Source organism: Chiloscyllium punctatum, chromosome 31 (genome assembly GCF_047496795.1).
Source record: "Chiloscyllium punctatum isolate Juve2018m chromosome 31, sChiPun1.3, whole genome shotgun sequence".
Classification (NCBI taxonomy): Eukaryota; Metazoa; Chordata; class Chondrichthyes; order Orectolobiformes; family Hemiscylliidae; genus Chiloscyllium; species Chiloscyllium punctatum.
This window is the reverse complement of record NC_092769.1, coordinates 62,656,124-62,681,112: the sequence shown is the minus strand read 5'-3', so window position 1 is coordinate 62,681,112 and position 24,989 is coordinate 62,656,124.

Genomic DNA, 24,989 nt, shown 5'->3' with positions numbered 1-24,989 from the left:
GGATCATCTATGTGAAGGTGTAATAGTGCGCACACAGCACAGGCTGGGATTGGAGTCCCCTGAGTAGAGAAGCCAGCTCCAACCGACCGACCCAGGATGTGGAGTGCAGAAGATCTAATGTTTCTCAGATACAGATCCGTTGTTCTTACTCCTTACTGCTTGATGAACCTGCTGTAACCATTCACTGTTATAGGTTTGGACTTCCAGGTTGTAAACTAGTCAAATGCATACTTTGCACTTTCTTCCTTTGGTATTGACAGCGTAATTAAATCGAAAATCTCTTTGTCATCTATGACCTGGCCCTTGAGGATAGTCGAAGAAATAAACCTGAATGGTTTGCTTGGTGCACCATTAACTCCATTTAAGTGTTGTCCTGAAATATCGCATGCACTATCATTAGTTGAAGCCAGTCAAAGTACAAAGACACAGTGCTTGTACCAAATTTGTATTTCTCAGGGTATTATTGGTATTCACACAGAAGATCGTGGTATCTTCAAGGGCACGTGGGATTGTGTTCAAATAACAACTGAGGTCAGTGAGTGGTGAAAATCGCCTCCTTATTCAGCAACTGCTGAAAATGTGTTGCTGGAAAAGTGCAGCAGGTCAGGCAGCATCCAAGGAGCAGGAGAATCGACGTTTCGGGCATGATTCCTGAAGAAGGGCTCATGCCCGAAACGTCGATTCTTCTGCTCCTTGGATGCTGCCTGACCTGCTGCACTTTTCCAGCAACACATTTTCAGCTCTGATCTCCAGCATCTGCAGTCCTCACTTTCTCCACTTTATTCAGCAATTATAGCACAAGTTCAAGGTGGCATTGGAATCCCAAAATACAGTTCTTACAAGAGCCCCTTTATACACAGTACAACACATATGAAAATTCCATTACTTTGGTGTTACATTTTTTTATCTGTAGTACACAAAGGTTTGAAGGGCTTCTATCCTGGGAGATAGGAGATGGGTTAAAACTTACTAAATGCTGGCTGCTAATTCTGATGGGATTAACAATGGCTGTCTAGTCTTCTTGCGTAATTACGAGGTGTTAGTCCTTTTGCCTTTTAAATTAGTAAATGTTAGTAAAAATACTGGGCCTATATGCTTGAAATAATTTAGAAATATTAATTAAACAAAGAATAATAAACTGCTGACTGCAGCTGGGTGGTGAGATTTATTTACTATTTGCTGGTATGAGTTTCATTCATTCATGCAATTTCATGCAAGCACTGTTTTGTCAGTTTGCTTCTTAAAGGGATAATGGTCCAGGTAAAAGGTAATTAACAGGTACAGGTACTTAATCCATTCAGGTCCAGGAGGTGCTTGGTAAGGACTGATTAATATTATAATGTTTCGTGGAGAGTTGGTGGGGATGGTATTGTTCTGTATGCTGATAATGTGTGGAAATGCAGTAATGGGTTTGAAAGGATTATTTTTAAATTGGATATTACAGAACCGCGGTTTTCTGAATGAATGGATGAAACCGTGTTATAGTCAATAATGAGTTTGTAAAGGGTTATGAATGAATGAATGAACAGGAATCCGGTATTAATTAATACAGCGAGCTGGTGAGTAAGTTAATAATGATAGCCTATAATACAATATCTCACAGGCACTTTGATTTAATGCATGTATGCAATAGGTACAAATACTCCTACAGAAGTCAGGGGCTGGTGAATTAGTGGAGAACAGGCAGATAGTTGGTATTGGGGCACTATCATCTGTGTCTGATCTGTAGATATTGCCAGATCCACTCTCACTTACTCCCAGCCTGAGGACTAATATCCCGATAATATAGAATAGTCTTACCTTCATGATAGCACCTTTTTACAATGACTCAAATTAGATTACTTACAGTGTGGAAACAGGCACCTTCGGCCCAACAAGTCCACACCGACCCGAAGCGTAACCCACCCATTCCCCTACATTTACCCCTTTACCTAACACTACAGGCAATTTAGCATGGCCAATTCACCTGACCTGCACATCTTTGGACTGTGGGAGGAAACTGGAGCACCCGGAGGAAACCCACGCAGACACGGGGAGAACGTGCAAACTCCACACAGTCAGTCGCCTGAGTCGGGAATTGAACCCGGGTCTCTGGCGCTGTGAGGCAGCAGTGCTAACCACCGTGCCACCCACGTATCCACTTAAGTTTTTTGATTTATTTTGCAGTTGGTGTCATTAGCAGGACATCATATGGTCCTTCCCATCTGGGCATCAATGCCTTTTGGTTCAATGTTTTAACCAGTACTTGATCCCCTGGTTGGGAGTCCAGATTTAATGATTCCGCAGGTAGTGGTACCTCCTGCACCTCTGCCATCTGGAAATGATACTTAGTCATAGCATGAGTTGAATTCATCAAGCATTTCATTATCTCTTGCATGCAACTCTCTAAACCGACTAGGCTTAATCTGATAGGGAGCCAGTAGTGGCCTTCTAAAGACAACTTCTGCTGGAGTAAGTTTCATTTGCTTCTGGGGAAGGGTTCGAATTATCATCTGAGCATCTCCAGCCAGGATCTGCCCGATTCTTGCTTCAGTTTAGCTAACAATGTTTTTGAGTTAAAAATCACACAACACCAGGTTACAGTCCAACAGGTTTAATTGGAAGCACACTAGCTTTCGGAGCGACGCTCCTTCATCAGGTCTATCACCTGTCAAGATAGAGTGTGGTGCTGGAAAAGCACAGCAGGTCAGGCAGCATCTGGGAGCAGGAGAATCGACGTTTCGGGCATAAGTCCTTCATCAGGAGGGCTTTTGAGTCTCCATTTTGTGTCTCCGTTTCTGCAAGGACAGACTTCTACCCATCTGCTAAACAAATCAACCATCACTAACACAGATTTATAACCATTATTACTGGACAGTTGAAGAAAATAAACAAAAGGTCCCCACGTCAAGGGAGTATGATTTTGTCTTGCCCTAATTGCTTTACCAGGCTTGTTCAACTGGCATATATAGCAAGTCTTTGCAATTTAGTTTGCTTCTTTATGTAAGGACCCCCTTCCCCCTTCTTTATATTACCAGGAAGATAGAATTCTGTCCACTGACCCAACCCCCCCCCCCCCCCCTTGCCACTGTGTATCCACACATGGCAAACCTTTAACAGGATGAGTACAAGTGTTTTTGGCGCAACAATTTGCCCATCCGGATGGTGCCAAATTCCATTAGAATTCTGCAGGCAGCCATCCTTCAACTATGATGCATGCGAATCCATAGCTTTGCTTTGCAATGCAGTTAACTTCTTCCATAGCTGGAATAGATAGGGATTGTCATTGTTGGGGCTTGTAAGGAAGAGTCTTCAAAAGGAAGTCACCTTTGAAGACTGGAGAGTTAGGTGGAGAACTGGCAGATGGAGTTCAATCCGGGCAAATATGAGGTGATGCATTTTCGAAGGTCTGATTCTAGAGCGAACTATACTGTAAACGGAAGAGCCTTGGGAAAAGTTGATGAGCAGAGAGATCTGGGAGTTCAGGTCCATTGCAGCCTGAAGGTTGCTGCACAGGTGGATAGAGTGGTCACGAAGGCATATGGTATGCTTGCCTTCATCGGACTGGGTATTGAGTATAAGAACTGGCAGGTCATGTTAAATTTTGACCCATTAACCCTGAGTAAACAGGTATGTTCCCACAATCAAGTGTAGGTGAAAATGGGTTGGCTGTGCTGAAAGCAGCCAATACCAGGATAGGGCCTGAATTATGCTGGTGCATAAAGGACATCAGACAGAGGAGCAGAAGAAGGCCATTTAGCCCATCGAGTCTTCCACTATCAAAAGAGATCATGGCTGATTGGATAAGCTTTTGAGTCATGCAGTCCTACAGCATAGAGACAAGCCCTTTTGGTCCAAACTAGTCCATGCTGACCAAACTATCCATTAACGCTAACCCCATTTCCCTGCACTTGGCCCATATCCTTCTAAGAGAAAGTGAGGACTGCAAATGCTGGAGACCAGAGTTGAAAAGTGTGGTGCTGGAAAAGCACAGCAGGCCAGGCAGCATCCGAGGAGCAGGAGAATTGACATTTTGGGCATAAGCCCTTCTCATCCAAATCATTGATATCGATGACAAATAACAATGGGCCCAGCACCGACCCCTGAGGCACTCCACTGGTCACAGGTCTCCAGCCTAACAAGCATCCTTCCAGTATTAACCTCTGCTTCCTACCATCAAGTTAATTGTGTATCCAGTTTGCCAGCTCCCCCTGCATTCCCAGAGGCATGTGGAACCTTATCAAAACCTTATTGAAATCCATATGGATTATGTCGACTGCCCTGCCCTCGTCAAGCTTCCTGGTTACTTTAAAGATCTCTAACAAATTTGAGAGGCATGATCTCCCAAGCACAAAGCCATTCTGACTGCTCCTAATGCCCCTGCCTTTCCAAATGCATGCATATATTATCTCCCAGAATCTCCTCAAGTAACTTACCTAACACAGATATTGTTAGGCTCACTGGTTTATCGTTACTAGGCTATTCTTTGCAGCCCTATTTGAATAAGGGCACAACATTCTCTACCCATCAGTCTTCCATGACCTCACCTGTGGCTAACAATGATGCAAAAATATCAGCCAGGGCCCCCGCAATTTCTTCTCTAGCCTCTTGCAGTGTTCTTGGATATATCTGGTGAGGCCCAAGAGATTTATCCACCTTCATATGTTCTAATACATCCAACACTTCCTCTACTGTGATGTGGATTGTCCCCAGGATATCACCACTAACTTCACTTTCCTGCCTTATCCCCATAATCCCGGATTCCCACATTGATCAGAAATCTACGGATACATTCCCAATGCTCATTGACAGAAAAGTTTTTAAATATCTGACTGCAGGATCTGGTATGAAAGTTCTGTGGAGTTGATGTGCCATCAATGTGTCTGCACTGACAAGAGATCATTCAGGCTCTCACTGTGGGAGTTGCTTCAGAGGATCCAGCAAATTCACACCAGGGGGAAAACTGGCATCTGCTTGGTGTGTGGGACAAGGTTCAAATTGGTCATCCACCACACGACACAGCAACAAGCTCATTTTTAATAAGAAAACTTTGTAATATTCTGTGATCAGAGATTTAAAATCAAAATGGTCTTGCTGTCCTCCAAACCCATTGACACTGGTGAGAAGCTGTTTACCTGCTTTGTGTGTGGGACAACAGTCACTCAGTCATCTCACCAACTGTGAGTTCACAAGTGATTGCAGGGGTTGGATTCTGCTGTTAATCACATCCAGGACTGAATAGCATTCTGATAGTCTGGTTTTGCTTCTGCTGATATTAACAATCCTTGTAACTGGGCTGGAACTTGATAATATATTAACCAATACATGGTTAATAATTTAGCTTTACTTAAAACATTTTACTGTGGATTTTTCTTTCCCATCTGAGTGTTTAACATTACCTGCTAAAACTCAAAGGATAATCTGGGGAGGGATCATTGGGAGATTCAGCAAATCATAGTCCTTTAGGGTCATACTGAGGGACAAATAGCACTTTGATCTTTCTCATCTCTCTTTGACAGTAAAATCCCCACGTGGGTTAATCCTGAGGTGTGTAAGAAATATTTCTCAACTGCACTTTTCAGTGGTTCTGTCTGCTCAATCCCTCACCTTCTCCTTGTAACACTGGGTAGCTGCCCTGACTGAGAAATTCACCAAATGACATTCCCCCAGCTTCCTTCTCAGATAATAATCTAATTTCCTCTTTAGTATCTTCATCAAATCTGCCTCCACCACTCTCTAAGGCAGCACATTCCAGGTCTTAACCGCTCACTTTCTCCTCACGCCTCCATTTCTTCATTTTCCAACTACCTTAAGATTTTACTTTTGTTTCTAATGAGTCAACGGGATATCAATGTGGAGTGGAATGTTTTGTCAGTGTTGTCATGGTAACCTGTCTACAGTGAAGTGACATTTTTGAATTCTAATCTCCACCCACTCTACTGCTCTTTCCCGATCAGCCTGAAAGTGTTTACCTTCAAGCACTTATTCAGTCGTCTTCTGAAGGTTCCTGTTACTGCACCACCCTTCAGACACTGCAGTTCAGATTATAACAGCTCATTGTGGAGTGAAATGTTTCTCCCTGTCTGCTCTGAAACTGCAGTTTGAGATTCTAACTCAGTTCCAAATACACTTACCCAGGAAGAGATAGAAGAGAAACTCAGTGTCTTTTCATTAAAACAGTGGAGGATGAGGAGAACTGTGAGCATGAAGTTTAAAACTGGATCAAGGTCAAGGTGCAAACTATCACAGACATTCGTTCCTCACGATTTGACTGCAGGGGAGACATTGATGGGTTGATCTTGTGAGAAACAAAGCTCACACACTTCAATAATTTCAGTCCGAGACAAGATCTGAATCAGTAGTGTCATTTATTTTACACTTGCAAGTGGGTGTGATGTCCAGTGTCTATAAGGCAGAGGACATACACACGCCAAGTTCAATTCATACACAACATTTATATGATTTGATTTCTATTGTTTTACACTGCTCCCTCTCCTGTTTACATCCTCCACTTCCCTAAGACCGGCCCCCATTACCCCTGTTAATCTCTTGCCTTATCCGGCCTTGTCTGTGACAAAATGCTTATTTCTGGCCTCACAAAGCTGTTTGACCTCATCCTGCTGTAGGTCATTGTTAGGCATATTCTTTCTTCATCATTATCTACCCCTTCATCTGTGCCTTTCCTGAGGCTGTTCTGATCCCTATGACCCTTTTAATTGGGGTTTGTTCCTGTGTTTTTGTAAAAGTGGGAAGCAGATGTTTATACCTACTGTTTGTACAGGCGTATCTAGCTTAACTTCATCCTCTCACAACATCTTATCTATTTGCCCGTAATGTCTACCTTCTGACATACAGTTTTAGCTAATACAAAAACAATTATACATTTCCTCCACATCGTTTCCATTCTTGCTGACTCAGCTCTTGACTAAAACAATTACACTGGTGTGAGTTCATTTTACTTTGTAAAATGAAATTGCAGAATTTCAGAAGTAACATTAATTTACCTATATCCCACAATCTCATCATCATTAAGTTGACATTCTCCAGTCAGATACATCCCAGATTAAATCCAGAAGAACTGCATCACTGTCCCTGGGATATCGAGACTGAGGGACTGGAAGTTTCTGGGACAATGGCACTTCTCACTCTGTAAGCTGATCATGTCTCACTTCCCATTTCCCCTGGGCTCCTCCTCCTGTTCCACTTTCTGGAACAAAATGGAGTTCAGTCCAGCCCATAATAAGCATGGCTGACGGAGGGTGGTTCCCAAGCACTGCAGTGATGTCATAAAGCAGCATCAGGCAGCCCAACTGATCCCTTCCTTCTCCCTTTCAATGTGGAGAGCTGGGAATCTCTGTATCAAAATGGCACGCAGTTGGTGAATAATGTTGGTGAGTTACAAGCACAAATAGCTGTGTGAGAATCTAAGTTGCATCAGTAATGAAATTTGTGGCTTAAAATTGTGTGGGAACGACATTGTTATTGTTCAAATGCAGGAAAGGGAAGAAGAAAAGGGTGCTTGGGTGGCCATACTGATTACAGGTAGTTTGTAGATTTGCTTCAATGATTAAATTTGGATTGATATTCAAAGTGAACTGGGTTACTGGAGAAACAGCTTCAGCTGAGAATCAGTGAATGAAGAAGAAAGACCCACAGAGCAGTTCTTCAAGGTCGACTGCAGACCAAACATCTCAAGTCAGCTCTACTTTCAGATCAGAAGACCTCAACAATTCCACACACTGTCCTCAGGGAAGTTCTCCTGTCAGTAATGGGACCAACTGTACAGCTTTCAATAACGCCATAAAATAAACTTGATTAAATGGTTACTTACCTCACGGCTGTTTGCAGGATCTTGCTATGCACGTTGATGTGAAACAATAAAGGAGGTTATTTCTAAAGGAACCAACATTTCTTTGCAATCATAGAAAGGCTCGGGAGACTTTGACAGATTTGACACTTATCCAGAATTCTAACAACCGGAGCTGGGCTGGAGCTGATTAACGTCATCAGGAAAAGATTGCAGCTGTCCTGAACATGGTTCAGGATAAGTGCTTGAAGGTAAACACTTTCAGGCTGATGGGGAAAGAGCAGTAGACTGGGTGGAGATTAGAATTCAAAAAAGCCACTTCACTGTAGACAGGTTGCCATGACAACACTGACAAACATTCCACTCCACATTGATATTCCATTGTTATTGCTATTGACTAACAATAACAGCAGAATCCAATCCCAGCAATCACTTGTGAACTCATTGGTGTCACCATAGATTGCTGGAAAGAACGAATCTCTTTCCATACAAAGACCAGGTGAACGGCCTCTCCCCCAATGTGAACCCGCTGGTGTATATAGAGATCAGATGATCACCTGAATCCACTCTGCAGCAACTCCACCTCAATGGTCTCTTGTCAGTATGAACAGGTTGATGGTGAGCCAGATCCCCAGAACTTTTGTAGCACTTCTCATAGTCTAGGCATTTGAAAGGTTTCTCCCCAGAGTGGACACGCTGGTATATCAGCAGGTTGGATGAATTAGTGACTCCCCATACCCAGAGCAGGTGAAAGGCCTCTCCCCAGTGTGGACTCACTGTTGTATCAAGGCTGGATAAGTGTCTTGAATTTCTTGCTGCAATGAGAACATTGGAATGGGGAATACCCAATGGGAATGCACTGGTGCTCCCTCAGTCCATATGGACATTTAAAACTCTTATCCTAGTTATAGCAATGATACTGTCTCTCATCATAGTGAACTTGCCAGTATCACAGCATCACCCATAAAAACATATATTTCTTCCCACACACAGAACAGGTAAGTGGCCTCTCTCCAGTATGAACCTGCTGGTGTGTCAGCAGGGTGGATGAATGAATAAAAGCTTTACCGTTCTGAGGAAGATCAGCGGACACGAAACATTAACTTTGATTTCTCTTCACAGATGCTGCCAGACCTGAGCTTTTTGTTTCGGATTTACAGCATCCGCAATTCTTTTGGTTTTTATTAAATGCTTTACCGCATTTGATGCAGCAGATTGGCCTCTCCCCGTACGACCGCATCGATGACATTCCAGCTGATCGGGGTTACTGAATCCTTTCCCACAGTCCCTATATTTACATGGTTTCTCCCCAGGGTGACTCTGCTTGTGTTTTGACAATCCAGCTGATCAACTGTAGCCTTGTCCACACACAGGACATGTGCACGGTTCCTTCCCACTGTGAGTGGTGCTTTCTGTTTCCATGATCAAAGGCTGTTGATATTCAGATCCTGAGGAATCCAGCATCACTGTCAGATCCTGACGTGATATTTGGGTTTTCCATTTGTACATCCTCTCCTTCTAATTTCTGGTGAAATGAATTGATAAAAAGCAATGAGAGAGAGAAACTACAAAAATGCAAAGACAGATTGTGAAGCTGAGCTGAATGAATCTGTTTTTTTATGTGGTCAGCATGTGAAAAAGAGATTACTGAAAGCTGCCAGACTGTCAAGACTATTTGCCAGTGTCCATCAGGAAATGGAACCATGTTTGGGCCTAGACAGCTGAATTTAGGAAGTTAGTAAAGAAGGGTTTCGATATGACATGTGAGCCAAGAGCAGCAGGTGTATGGAAACATTCTCCCCAAATCCCTATCAAGTCAGACACCATTCTGATTTGGACATAACTTGCTGTTGCTGGGGGAAAATCCTGTAAACCCTCACTACAAAGCATTGTGGTTGCACCTTCACCACCTTGTCTACAGCGGTTCAGTAAGAAGGAACCCATCACCTTCTCAATGGGTAACTCAGATGGTCTTACCAGTCTCGCCCATATCTGAGGAAAGAAGTAAAAGCTGTCTTTCGAGTTACAATGGATGAAAAGACCCCACAGATATACTTCTTATGAGCACATAGTTGAGTGTTTTGTGATTTGTGGAATTCTATGTTACTGGTTTTTAAAAAGTAAACTTCTGAATTTGTATGGTTTGGTTTATTCTATTTTGTATTCATCTCTAATACTAATAATCTTCTGTTTTATTGCTGAAGCAAAATCTGCAACACTGTATGCTTAACTTACAGTGAGAGACTACGTTGTTAAAATCAGGTTTCTGTCTGGCTTATAGAGTCATAAAGATGTATAGCATGGAAACAGACCCTTTGGTCCAATCCATCCATGCCAACCAGATATCTCAACCAGGCTTGTCCAACAGCATCATCAATTGGAATCATAACAGCTGGAGGGCCACTGTGGGGGGTTGGGGGTTGGGGGGGGGGGGGGGGGGGGGGGGGAGGGGGGGGTAGGATCTTGATGGGATTTTAGAGTTCGTGAGGCTATAGATTGGTTCTGGGATGTGAAGCACTGGGGAAGTTTATTGCACAAAACTTAACAATAACTTTGGATGTCGGCAAGAGTTCTCTACAAATGGGCGATCGAACAATAGATTATCTAAAATCTTTGATGGAAGTCTAAACAGAGAAAGTTAGCAGATAAATTAAAGGTGGAAGAAAGAATAGGATCTTGTGATGATGAGATATTTCAGGTCATTGTACAAAATTTAGAATTAACTTAGAAGCAGGATGTCACAGTTGGAACTGGCTGATGAATAGCTATAAATGGAAGAAAATAGGCCATCTGGAGAAAGAGAAGTAAACGTAAAACTTGAAATTGTGGAAAGTGAAAAACTCGAGTAATGGAATGATAAGTCAAAGAAAAACGGGATAATGGAGACAGAAATGCAAACGGAGATGGATTTTTAAAAGGAAATTCCAAAGAGATAAGGAAATTAGCGAACACTAGTTTGTCAGAGGAAAGCTTAGAATAGAGAAGGAAGAAATAGATAATAGTCTGCAGGATGATTATGATTCCATTGAGGGGATTTATCTCAGAATTTACACTTTGTGTTTAACTTCAACAAGGATAGAGTTGAAACAGATTTTACCTCATTTGAGAAGGTATCTATTCAGATGAAATGGCCAAAAGGAATTTGGACCTTAAAGTTACAAAATATTTTGATGGGTACAGCTATGACTGTGTACACCAGCTTGTCAGAAGTACAATCTGCAGCATTTGGAACTGTCAAAGCTGCAATATTCAATGCTTACGAGCTTGTATAGTCCTTCCATCTCAGTCACTCAGATTTGTCGCATGTATTTGAGTGCCACCACTTTTGTTTTTACTGGCAGGGGTTTTCTCAAAGTCTACATGAGTAGAGCTTTCTGCATTGGGCGTGTCAGGAGATTCAGTCTTCATTTAAATTTAGCTCCTCAAGAAAGAAACCTAATCAGACGTTTTAAGAATTTCCAAGGGACTGTCAGATCAGTCAAGCTAGAGAAATGTTTTGAGAATGTGAGGGAAATTATGCTCACAATTCAAAAAGCATTATTTCAAATTCAAAAACTTATGAGTGTGAAGTATTCAAGGGGGCTGCACAGTGACTCAGTGGTTAGCACTGCTGCCTCACAGCGCCAGGGACCCAGGTTCAATTCCAGCCTTGGGCAAATGTCTGCATGGGTTTCCTCCGGTTGCTCCAGTTTCCTCCCACAGTCCAAAGATGTACAGGTCAGGTGAATTGGCCATGATAAATTGGCCATAGAGTTATGTGGGTATGGCTTGGCTACTCTTTGGAGGGTTGGTGTGGACCTGCTGGGCTGAAGGGCCTGTTTCCATATTGTAGGGAATGAAATCAGTGAACGTGGAGATCTTTCACCTCCCCTGATCTTAAATTACTGGAGAAGTTCTTTTTCTTGCAGAGTCAATTCTTGCAGAAACCAAAAGGAATCTGGTGATTTCTCAGTATGAGGAAAAGTGCAGCTCATTCCTGCTAACACAGAGTCAGTATATCATCACGCCCAGAGATAGCGACGATAGTGACACATAAGAAAGACGACAATTCAAACAGTATGAAAAAAAGGAGCATCTTCACCGAAGGTTTCATGCCTGAGAAAGAGGTTTGTGAATTGACAGAGTCAGATATGCAAATGGACTGAAGTTAAGCTCAAAATGAGGCTTCAATGATGTGACAGTGACATCGCAGAGGGTCTGGCCAGAAGCTGGCCATAACTGGGTGTTAAATATTACAGGTTAGAATCAATTTGAAATGAAAATAAATGATGGAGCAACTGGATAACAGGAAGTGCTCCCCACCCTGTAGAGAATTTGTTTAAAAAAGCATTATACATAATCAAAAGCAATATGGAAATTCCATTTCAATAAATGGAAAGAAAGAACTGTGGGTGGTGGAAATCTGAAACTAAAACAGAAATTGTTGGAGAAACTCAGCAGATCTGGCAGCTCTTGGAGAGAACCATTAAATTTTTTTTTAGATTAGATTACTTACAGTGTGGAAACAGGCCCTTCGGCCCAACAAGTCCACACCGACCCGCCGAAGCGCAACCCACCCATACCCCTACATTTACCCCTTACCTAACACTACGGGCAATTTAGCATGGCCAATTCACCTGACCTGCACATCTTTGGACTGTGGGAGGAAACCGGAGCACCCGGAGGAAACCCACGCAGACACGGGGAGAATGTGCAAACTCCACACAGTCAGTCGCCTGAGGCGGGAATTGAACCCGGGTCTCTGGCGCTGTGAGGCAGCAGTGCTAACCACTGTGCCACCGTGCCGCCCAATTTGCTTTCTCTCCTCAGCTGCTGCCAGACCAGCCCAGTTTCTCCAGCAATTTCTGTTGTTATGATGGAGAGGCGATTGTTACAATTAGTAGCATCAGGTATTCGTTCAGAAATTGGAGAATTTACAACTAAACTCAAGCATTTTAATGGTAATCCTACATTTTCTGATGGATCGGGTCAAGTTGCATAGTTCAGACATTTCCCAAAATCTCATCCATTTTTAGTTTCTCCCTGTTCTCCTGCAATGATCTTTGACTGTCTTCTCCCTTGAGCGACTCACTTCCCACTTCACTGGCCCTAGTCTCACAAAACAACTCACCAAGACAGATACACCAGAAAATACCATTCAGCATACAGATTGGCACCTTGTACCTGCGCCACATCCAATATGTTCATGATCTTATTGTGGTCACAGCTTCTGCTCTACACCTGATAGTATTTTACTCTGTTGTCATAGAGTATAAAGGCAGTAGGAGTATACTTAAGAGGGAAATTGGGAGGGCAAAAAGGGGACATAGGATAGCTTTGGCAAATAGGGTAAAGTAGAATCCAAAGGGTTTTTACAAATACATTAGGGACAAAAGAGTAACTAGGTGGAGAATAGGGCCCCTCAAAGTTCAGCAAGGCAGCCCACATGTGGAACTGCAGGAGATGGGGGTGAAACTAAACAAGTATTTTGCATCGGTGTTTACTGTGGAGAAGACCCAGAATGTGGGGAAATACATGATGACATCTAGAAAAATGTCCACATTACAGAGGAGGGGGGGCTGGATGACCTGAAATGCGAAAGGTCGATAAATTCCCCAGGACTTGATCAGGTTTACCCTAGAAATCTGTGGGAAGCTAGGGAGGTGATTGCTGGGCCCCTCGCTGAGATATTTGGATCATCGATAGTTCCTGGTGAGGTGCTGGAAGACTGGAGGTTGGCTAATATGGTGCCACTGTTTAAGAAAGGTGGTAAGGAAAAGCCAGAGAATGATAAACTAGTAAACCTGAAATCGGTGATGGGCAAGTTGTTGGAGGGAATCCTGAGGGACAGGATTTACATGTACTTGGAAAGGCAAGGATTGATTAGGGATAGTCAGTATGGCTTTGTATGTGGGCAAGCATGTTTCATTAACTTGATTGGGTTTTTTCGAGAAGTAACAAAGAGGATTGATTAGGGCAGAGTGGTGGACGTGGTATATATGGACTTCAGTAAGACGTTCGACCAGGTTCCCCATGGGAGACTGGTTAGCAAGGTTAGATCTCATGGAATACTGGGAGAACTAGCCATTTGGATACAGAATTGGCTCAAAAGTGAAAGACAGAGTGGTGGAGGGTTGCTTTTCAGACTGGAGGCCTGTGACCTGTGGAGTGTCACAAGGATCAGTGCTGGGTCCTCTACTTTTCACATTTATGTAAATGATTTGGATGCAAGCATAAGAGGTATAGTTAGTAAGCTTGCAGATGACACCAAAATTGGAGGTGTAGTGGACAGCAAAGAGGGTTATCTTAGATTACAACAGGATCTTGACCAGATGGGCCAATTGGCTGAGGAGTGGCAGATGGAGTTTAATTTAGATAAATGTGAGGTGCTGCATTTTGAAAAAGCAAATCTTAGCAGGACTTATACACTTAATGGTAAGGTCCGAGGGAGTGTTGCTGAACAAAGAGACCTTGGAGTGCAGGTTCATAGCTCCTTGAAAGTGGAGTTGCAGGGAGATAGGAGAGTGAAGAAGGCGTTTGGTATGCTTTCCTTTACTGGTCAGAGGATTGAGTACAGGAGTTGGGGGTCAGGTTGCAGCTGTACAGGACAATGGTTAGGCCACTGTTGGAATATTGTAGGAAGGATGTTGTGAAACTTGAAAGGTTCAAGAAAAGATTTACAAGGATATTGCCAGGGTTGGAGAATTTGGGAGAAGTTGAATAGGCTGGAGCTGTTTTCTTGAGAGCGTTGGAGGCTGAGGGGTGACCTTACAGAGGTCTATAAAATCATGAGGGAAGGATAGGATAAGTAGGTAAGGTCTTTTCCCTGAGGTGGGGGAATCCAGAACTAGATGGCACAGGTTTAGGGTGAGAGGGGGAAAATTTAAAAGGGATCTAAGGGGCATCTTTTTTCATGCAGAGGGTGGTGTGTGTTTGGAATGAGCTGCCAGAGGAAGTGGGGGAGGTTGGTACAATAACAGCATTTAAAAGGCATCTGGATAGGTAGGTGAATAGGAAGGGTTTAGAGGGATATGGGCCGGGTGCTGACAAATGGGACTAGATTAGGTTAGGATATCTGGTCAACATGGACAAGTTGGACCGAAGGGTCTGTGTCTGTGCTGTACACCTTTATGACTATATATAGGAGAAAACAACAGTTTAATGTCGAAGGAAATCAGGAGGACAAAAAGGGGGCATGAGTTAACCTTGGCTAAGAGGATTAGGGGGAATCCAAAGGGATTCTTTAAGGATATGAAAAGAAACAAAAAAAACTTGAAAGAGAATAGGATCCCTCAAGGACCAAGGTGGACATGTGTGTGTACAAACGCAGGAGATGGGCAAGGTCCACAATGAATATTTCTCATCTGTGTTTACTGTGGAGAAAGACACAAAGACTCGGGAACTTGGGGATGATAGTGACGATATCATGGGGACGGTCCATATCACAGTGGAGGTGCTGTTGGATGTATTAGAATGTATGAAGGTGGATAAATCTCCTCCTCCTGACCAGACATATCCAAGAACACTGCAAAAGGCTAGAGAAGAAATTTGCAGCATCATTAGCTATGGGTGAGGTTCCGGAAGACTGGAGGGGAGTGAATGTTGTGCCATTATTGAAGAGGGCTGCAAAGAAAAACCTGGGATCAATAGACCAGTAATCTTAACATCTGAGGTGGGGAAGTTACTTGTGAAGATTCAGAGAGGTAAGATATGCACGCATTTGGAAAGAGAGGGATTTTGATTCGGAAAAATCAGCATGACTTTGTGCGTGGGAGATCATGCCTCACAAATTTGATGAAGTGACCAGGAAGATCGACAAAGCCAGGGTGGCAGACGTAGTCTATCAGGATTTCAGTCAGGCCTTTGTTAAGGTTCCATATTGTAGGCTGCTCTGGAAGGTTAGACCGCATGGAATCCAGGGGAGCAGGCAAATTGGATACGCACTTGGCTTGATGGTAGGAAGCAGAGGGTAATAGTGGAAGGATGCTGTCAGACTGGAGACCTGTGACTAGTGGAGTGCCTCAGGGGTCAGTGCTGAGCCCATTGCTGTTCATAATCTACATCAATGATTTGGATGAGAATGTACAAGGCATTGTACAAGGCATACAAGGTCAGTGTGCCAGAAGCCTTCTTCACTGCCATGTCTACCTGTGACTCCACTTTCAGAGAACCGTGCTCCTGAACTCCAAGGTCCCTCTGTTCCACGACACTCAAGGCCCTACCATTCACCATGGAGCAGATACACTCCACTCCAGGCAACATCGTGGTAAACCTCTTCTACACCTCACCAAATGCTCCACATCCTTCCTATACTTTGGTGACCAGAACCACCCTCACAAATAGTGTGACATGGTGACACAGTGTTTAGTACTGCTGACCCAGGCTCAGTTCCAGCCTTGAGTGACTGTCTGTGTGGAGTTTGCACATTCTCCCCATGTCTGCATGGAATTCCTCCCACAGCCCAAAGAAGTGCAGGCAATGTGGACTCGGAAATGCACGCTTACAGGGATAGGGTAGGGGGCATGTGGAGGGGTAGGTCTGTGTGCGATGGTCTTTGGAGAGTCAGTGTGGACTCAATGGGCTGAAAGGCCTGTTTCCACACTGTAGAGGTTGTATAATTCTCTGTGAAATCCAAATGTGGCCTAATGGAAGTCTTATAAGCAGCAACACGACTTGTCAATTTTTATACCATGCCCTAACCAATCAAGGCAAGCGTGCCTTCTTTAGTACCTTAACCAACTGTTTACAGGGAGCTATGGACTTGGAGCCCAAGATCCCCCTTTGTCTCAATACTTCTAATGACCCTGCCATTTACTATGTACTTCCCTCTTGCATTCGGCCTCCCAAACTGCATACCTCACACTTGTCTGGATTAAACTCCATGTGCCATTTCTCCATCCAACCTTCCATCTGATCACTATCCCGCTGTACCCTTCCACAATCTTCCTCACTATCCGCAATTCCACCATTTTGGTGGCATTGGCAAAGTTGTTAATCAGACCACCTACATTTTCATTCAAATCATTTATAAACATGACAAACCTTATGGAATACCATTGGTCACAGACCTCCAGTCAGAAAAAAAAACACCCTCCACAACTATTCTGTCTTCTACAATCCAATTTTATATCCAACTTAGCAACTCGCTGTGAATCGATCCCATGTGACTTCATCTTCTAGACCAGCCTATCATGAGGGAGCTTGTCAAATGCTTCAGTAGAGTGCATGTAGACAACATCCATTGCCCTGCCTTCATCAATCATCTTTATCACTTCCTCAAAAAAACTCAATCAGGTTTGTGAGACATGACCTCCACTTCAGAAAGTCATGATGCATATTGTCCTCATGGACTTTAGCAAGGCCTTTGATAAGGTCCCTCATGGCAGGCTGATATAGAACTTGAAGTCACACAGGACACACTGAGATGGATACAGAACTGGCTTTGTTATAGAAAGCATACATTCGTGGTGCAAGTGTTACTGTGACTGGAGATCTGTGACCTGTGCTTTTCTGTATTACTCAGTGCTGAGACACTTGTTGTTTACATATATATATTATAAAAGTGATTTGAAACAGAATGTAGGTGGTCTGATTAAAAAGTTTGCGAATGGCACAAAGACTGGGGGGAGCAGCGAATAGTGAGGAGGAATGCCAGAGAATACAGCAGGGTATAGATTGACTGGAGAAATGGCATATGGAATTTAATCCAGACCAATGTGAAGTAATGCATTTTGGAAGATGTATGCAGGAGGGAACATAGAACACTATAGTACAGTATAGGCCCTTCAGCCCTCGATGTTCTGCTGATCTTTTATCCTAGTCTAAGATCAAACTAAACTAGAATAGCCTTCATTTTATTATCATCAATGTGCCTATCCAAGATTCGCTTCAATGTCCCTAATGTATCTGACTCTACTACCACCGTTGGCAGTGCATTCCACACACCCACCACATATTGTGGAAACAACTGACCTCTGACATCTCCCTTAAACCTTCCTCCAATCACCTTCAAATTATGTCCCCTTCTGACAGCCATTTCTGCCCTAGGGAAAAAGTTTCTGACTATTCGCTCAATCTGTGCCTCTCACCATCTTGTACAGCTGTATCAAGTCACCTCTCCTTCTTCACTCCAATGAGAAAAGCCCTAGCTCCATAAGACATGCCCTCCTATCCAGGTAGCATCCTGATAAATCTTCTCTGCACCCTCTCTAAAGCTTCCACATCCTTCCTAAATGAGGTGACCAGAACTGAACACAATATTCCAAATGTGGTCTAACAAGGGCTTTATGCATAACCTCATGGCTCTTAAACTCAATTCTCTTGCAAATGAAAGCCAACACACATACGCCTTCTTAACAACCCTATCAACTGGGGTGGCAACTTTGAGGGATCTATGGACATGGACCCCAAGATCCCTCTGTTCCTCCACACTGCCAAGAATCCTACCTTTAACCCTGTACGCTACCTTCTAAAATGAATCACTTTACACTTTTCCAGGTTGAACTCCATCTGCCACTTATCAGCCCAGCTCTGCGTCCTGTCAATGTCCCGTTGCAACCTACAACGGCCCTCCACACTATTCACCACTCCACTAACCTTCATGTCTTCAGCAAACTTACTAACCCACCCTTCTACTTCCTCATCCAAGTCGTTTATAAAAATCACAAAGAGCAGAGGTCCGAAAAGAGATCCCTGTGGAACACCACTGGTCACCAAGCTCCAAGCTGAATACTTTCCATCTACCACCACCCTCTGTCTTCCCTGGGCCTGGAGGAACTTGTACTTGGAGTCGGAGGAGATCGGCGAGATTCTTAATGAATACTTTACCTCAATATTCACAACTGAGAGGGACTTTGACATTTGGGAGGAAAGTGTGAAACAGGCTGATATGCTCAAACAGGTTGATGTTAAGAAGGAGGATGTGCTGAAAATTTTGAAAATAGTAAAGATAGATAAGTACTCTGGGGCCAGATGGGATATTCTCAATGGGAAGCAAGGGAAGAGATTTCTGCACCTTTGGCGATCTTTGCATCCTCACTGTCCACCTGAGTAGTGCCAGATGACTGAAGTATAGAGTAAATGACAGAATCTTGAGAAACATCAGAGAGAGGCATCCAAGCATACAGGTCTACAGTTCCCTGAAAATGAAAACACAAGCAGATATGATGGTTAAGAAGGCAAACAGTATAAAAATTGACAAGTCATGTTGCAGCTCTGTAGAACTTCAGCGATGCTACATGTGGAATATTTTGTACAACCCTGCTTGCCACACCACCATAAGGATGAAAGGCTTTGGAGAGGGTACAGAAACAGTTTACTAGGATGTCACCCTGTTTGGAGGATATCCGTGATGAGGAGAGGTTGGACAAACTTGGCTTGTTTTCATTTGAACATCAGAGGCTGGGGAGCAACCTGGTAAAAGTTTACAAAATTGCATGAGGCATGGGTAGAATGGATAGCTGGAGTTTTTTCCCAGGGTAGAAATGACAATTACTTGGGGATATAGGTTTAAGGTAAAAGGGGAAAGTTTAAATTAGATAATGAAAGGCAAGTTTCAGAGGATGGTATGTACCCAGAATGCATTTCAAGAGGAAGTGGGAGAAGCAGATACAATCACAATGCTTAAAAGACATCATGACCGATTTGTTAATTGGCAGGGAGTACAGTGAAAGAGGTTTCTTGTTTAGTAAAACATCATGTAGGGCTGACCTTATAGAGGTTTATAAAAGCGTGAGGGGCATGGATAGGATAAATAGACAAAGTCTTTTCCATGGGATGGGGGAATCCAGAACTAGAGGGCATAGGTTTAGGGTGAGAGAGGAAAGATATAAAAGAGACCTAAGGGGCAAGTTTTTCATGCAGAGGGTGGTAGGTATATGGAATGAGCTGCCAGAGGAAGTGGTGGAGGCGAGAATAATTGCAATATTTAAGAGGCATTTGGATGGGTATATGAATAGGAAGGGTGTGGAGGGATAAGGGATATGGTCCAGGTGCTGCAGGTGAGACTAGATTGGGTTGGGATATCTGGTTGGCATGGACAAGTTGGACTGAAGGATCTGTTTCCATGCTGTACATCTCTATGACTGTATGTGTTAGCATAGGCTTATTAGTGGGTTGAGGGCCTGTTTCCGTTCTGTACAGGATGACCTCCATATCCACGGAATCATTTTCAGTTACCTGCAGTTTACCATGGCCCGAACATATTATGGGGAACATTCTGGAACCAGGGACCAAGAGGCTGCCAGAAGGGATGGCTCCCCATTTTAATGAATGGGTTTGCTCCTATCTACAGTTTCAGGCTTCCATGGTAGGATCTTGGAATCTATTCCCTGTGGGTATGGGGCGACTATCGTAGTGTTCTTTCAAACTTCAGTTCCCCAAATATGGACTGGAATACTGGTAGTGTAAAGGTCAGGGAGGGAAAATCTTCCTGGATTGAATGCATGAGAGGTCCGCAAAACATTGCGTTCAGTTCAACAAGACAGAATGCTCTGTTGGACCTACTTTTTGGAAATGATGTGGACCATGTCGAATCAAGCGTCAGTGGGAAAACATTTAGGAGACAGTGATTATTGTGTGGTAAGGTGGAAGATAATGTCAGAGAATGACAACCATCAATTCAGAGTAAGAAAATTCAGTTGATGGAGATCTGTCTTCAACGGAGCAAGGACAGAGCTGGGTAGCAATGACTGGAATGGGAAAGTCTAACTAAATAATGGGCAACTTCAAACAGGAGATGGCTCAGGTACACTCAAACAGGAAAGGAAGGGCTAACACATTCAGGGGCTGCTTGTTTGACAAAGAAGATAACATTTAAGATAAAGAGGAAAAAAATGCACTTACGATAGGGGTCAGGAAGAAAGTCCAAATTGAGAATGTCGAGGAATACAGAATGTTCAGAGGTTGGGGCGAGTGGGTGAAGAAACAAGCAAGTGAAGCGGAATTATGAGAGAAGACTGGCAACCAGTTATAATACACTGGGTATAACAAAATGTCGGCAAGAAACCAGAGAAACTGCAGCTTCTGGGTTCGGTCAAGGGTAAATTTCAGGAACACTGCAGCCCCATTTGAAGCAGCAGAGGCAGCTGATCAGATTGTCACTTTGAGTGAGATAATAACATTCCATGCACTCCTCCCATTTATTGTTGTACACAACAGAAAGAGAGATATTCGATGAACAAACTTGCATGAGACACAATAAACATACTGCATGTCAGACATTAAGCGGTTTATATTTAGCATAATTAAGTTAATCAAATGTTGAAAAATTGTGTTATTGGGTAAGATAGTAATTAGTTAAGAGAAAGGGAGGTCGGTTTTGTTTTGTTAAGAAAGGGAGACAAAATTCTTAGCGGAGCAACGAGAAAGGGAGAAGAAACAGAAAGGGAGAGTAGAAAGAGAAAAGGGAGAGAGTTCAAATTTCAGAAGTTGCAAATTAGTCAGGAAAGTCAAGTTCACAGGACTGAGATGAACGGAGAAGGTAGGAATGTATGCAGATATGATAAACCACTTCCACGTTTCAATGAGAAAGACACTAAAGCCTTTTTTATTGCATTTGAAAAATTGGCTAGGCAGATGGACTGGCCAGAGAACTTGTGGATAATGCTAGTTCAGATAAAACTGGTAGGCAGGACTAGTGAGGTGGACACCCCATGCTGGTCTGTTACCCGCTCTCGATCTCTTTATTTCCAACTGCCACCAGGGACATTGACCGCCTCAACCTGTCCACCCCCCTCACCCACTACTGATGAAGGGCTTTTGGCCGAAATGTTGATTCTCCTGCTCCTCAGATGCTGCCTGACCTGCTGGTTTTCCAGCACTCCACTCAGGACGAGTGAGGTGTTTGCAGCGCTGTCAGATGAGGGGTCAAGAGATTATGCAGATGTCAAATAAGTTATTTTGAGTACTAATGTATTGGTACCAGAAGCGTATAAACAGCAGTTCAGAAACAAAGGTGGACCCAGGTCAGACTTATGTTGAGTTTGAAAGAATTAAACAGTCATTTTGATCGATGGGTGTGGATCTTAAAAAATAGACAAGACACATGAGGATCGAAGAGAGATTATTCCGCTGATAGAGTCTAAAAGCTGTCTACCAGAGATGATAAGAATTCACGTGGATGAACAGAAAGTTCAAGAAGTGAGAAGAACTATGGAAATGACAGATGAATATGCATTGGTGCATAAAGCGAAATTTAGCTTCTGACAGAAATTTCATCCCATGAGGCACAGAAACTGGGAGAATGGGAGATCCTTTACTACAAAAGAAAAAGAAGATCACCCTGGAAATAGCTTACCACAGGAGGAAAAAGATGAAAAGGAGGTGAAAGGCCTCAGGTGGGGCACGTAAAGTACCAGTGCTGGTTGCTGAAGAAAGGCATTGTGGGAAAAGATGTGGTAAAAGAGGCTAAGCCAGTAAGATTAGTGAAAGTAGTAAAGGAAACCCCAAGAGATGTCAAGGAGCAGTGGGAGAGTGCACACCCTGGGCAGGGGCAGTGTATTGAATTAGTGCCCAATCTTGATAAAGACTTCCCTCTGTGGGTAAAGATTACTTAGGAAGAACAAGGGGTGAAAGGAAAGAAGTTACAATTTTAAGAGCTATGGGATCTGGTCAGCCTTTAATACAGGTCGTTCTGCTATAACATGCATTTTGTCAGCGTGAATTAGCTATAACGTGATTGACAAATTGTGGACATTATCTGGATAATGCAAACTCTCTACTGAGCGGATATAGCAATTTTGTTTTAGCGATTTTCCACAGCACGAGGAACACAATTATGCCGTCATAGCAGAACAACCTATACGAAGAGATGAAAGTATATGCACTACTTCTGAACAGTTACCTGAGAGGGTGATCATTTGTGGAACAGATAGACAGAAATTTAGCATTGAGATTAGAGTGCTGCCTAACCTGCTGTGCTTTTCCAGCACTACTGTAATCTTGACTCTAATCTCCAGCATCTGTAGTACCCACTTCCGCCTATAAACCTAGCATTCCCCAGGTTGGACAGCTAAATCAAGGCTGGGGAAATAACAGTGGGAGTGACAGACTGAGTGTCAGCTCCAGGAACACAGTTTGTTCTTGGAAATGACTTTGCAGGATCCAAGGTAGTAGTGACATCCCTTGTGATGGAGAAGCCAAGGGAAAACCAGGGAACTGAGGTGTTAAAAGAAAAATACCCTGGAGTTTTTCCCAGAGTGTGTAGTAACAAGATCCCACTATCATAAATTACAGTAAGAAGGAAAAACTAAAGAGAAAGACGAAGGAGTTGAAGTTCAGTTAGCAGAACCCTGTTGGATGAAATAGTACAGGAAAAAAAGCCTGAACAGGTAAAGGGTTAAGCAGAGGTGTTTAGTCCTGACAAGCTAACAGACCTACAGCAGAAAGATGAGATGGTAAAAGATCCATATTATGATGCATACTTAGAAAAGGAATCAGAATGTATTCCCGAGGGTTGTTATCTTAAGAATAGAATCCTCAGGCAAAAACTCTTAAGACAGGTTCGTGCAGAGGGGAAATGGGCACCAGATTGTGTTGCCGATGGCATACAGACAGGTGAGCATTGCGGGTAGCACATCAAGTAGGTGCAGGTGGTCAGCTCGGGTGTGGGGAAGTCTCAGGCTAAGATACAAATTCTATTGGCCTGGACTGCACAAGGATGAGGTAGAATCTGGCGTACAATATCGTACATGCCAGGTAATTGGAAAGCCGCGGACAGTAATAAAACCAGTGCCAATAAACAGGGGACTGGGTATTAGTTCCTGCCCTAGCGAGTGAGGAATCAAATCCAGATGACGTGGATTTTGGTGTGCCTCAAAACTTAGTTAAATAACAAGGAAGTCCTTGAAGAATGGGATAGGATAGTGAGCTGTCTGTCTCAGGTACCGCAGTAAGAGGACATGTGCAGGAATAGAATGGGGACGACTAATACTATTCTGCATGAGGTGGGAGTAGGGAATGCTGTTTTGATAAACCAACACCCCTACAGACTTAATCCTTTCAAAGCCACACATTCCCATAAGGAAGTGGATGTGATTGATGCTCAACAAAGACATCGAACCGAGTGGAGTTTGCTGATGGTGTGAGTTCCCAAACCTGATGGGACTCCATGATTTTGTGCGGACTATTGGAAGGTCAACACCGTTACTAAGTCAGACTCATATCCAATACCAAGGTTGGAGGATTGTGTAGAGAAATTTGGACATGCCACTTACATCACAAAATTGGGAACTTAGTGCGTGGTTATTGATTGGTATCTTTATTGGAAAAAGCAAAAAAAGAGGCTTCTGCGTTTGTCGCCCCAAATGGGCAGTTATCATTTCAAAGTGATGCCCTTTGGAATGAAGAACGAACCTTCCACATTTCAAAGATTTATGAACAGAGTTGTGGCAGGATTAACTAATTGTGCCGTCTATCTCGATGATTTAGTGATCTTTAGCCATTCATGGAAAGATCACATGGTACAGTTCCAGAGCTCTTTGAATGATTATGGAAAGCAAAACTGGTAATAAAGTTTTTAAAAATAAATATAAATGAGAATAAAAAAATATAATAAAGTAAGGCGAAGGCAGAGGTGACGTTCTTGGGACGTCACATCAAACATGGTAGGTTGACCCCACAGAACGTGAAGATGAAAGCCAATGAGGAAGTTCCATAAACCATCCTCGAAGAAAGAGATGCTTTGATTTTTCAGACTTAGCGGATTCTACTGGAAGTTTGTACCAAATGCTGCAGCATGGTGACACCGCTGATGGACTTGCTAAAGAAGAACACAAAATTTTGGTGGACAGAACAATGGCCTTGAGAATTTAAAGGCCATGTTCACCACTGCACCACTTTTAGCTCCACCAAATTCTTAAAAACCCTTTAAAGGTGCAAATGGAGTTGTGTTAATACAGGAGGATGGTGACAGAATTGAAAGGCCAATTGGTATTTTATCAAAGAAATTCAGTACACACCAGGAAAGGAGTTTGGTACTGTCCTTACAACACTAACATTTGAGAGAGGATTAATGTTTCAGAGATGAAGAGTGTGGTGCTGAAAAAGCACAGCCGGTCAGGCAGCATCCAATGAGCAGGAGAGTCGATATTTCAGGTATAAGCTCTTCATCAAGAAAGCATCAGCTTAATTTCTGATGAAGACCTTGTGCTTGAAATATCGACTCTCCTGCTCCTCTCCTGCTGGAAAAGCATCACACTCTTCATCTCTAATCTCTAGCATCTGC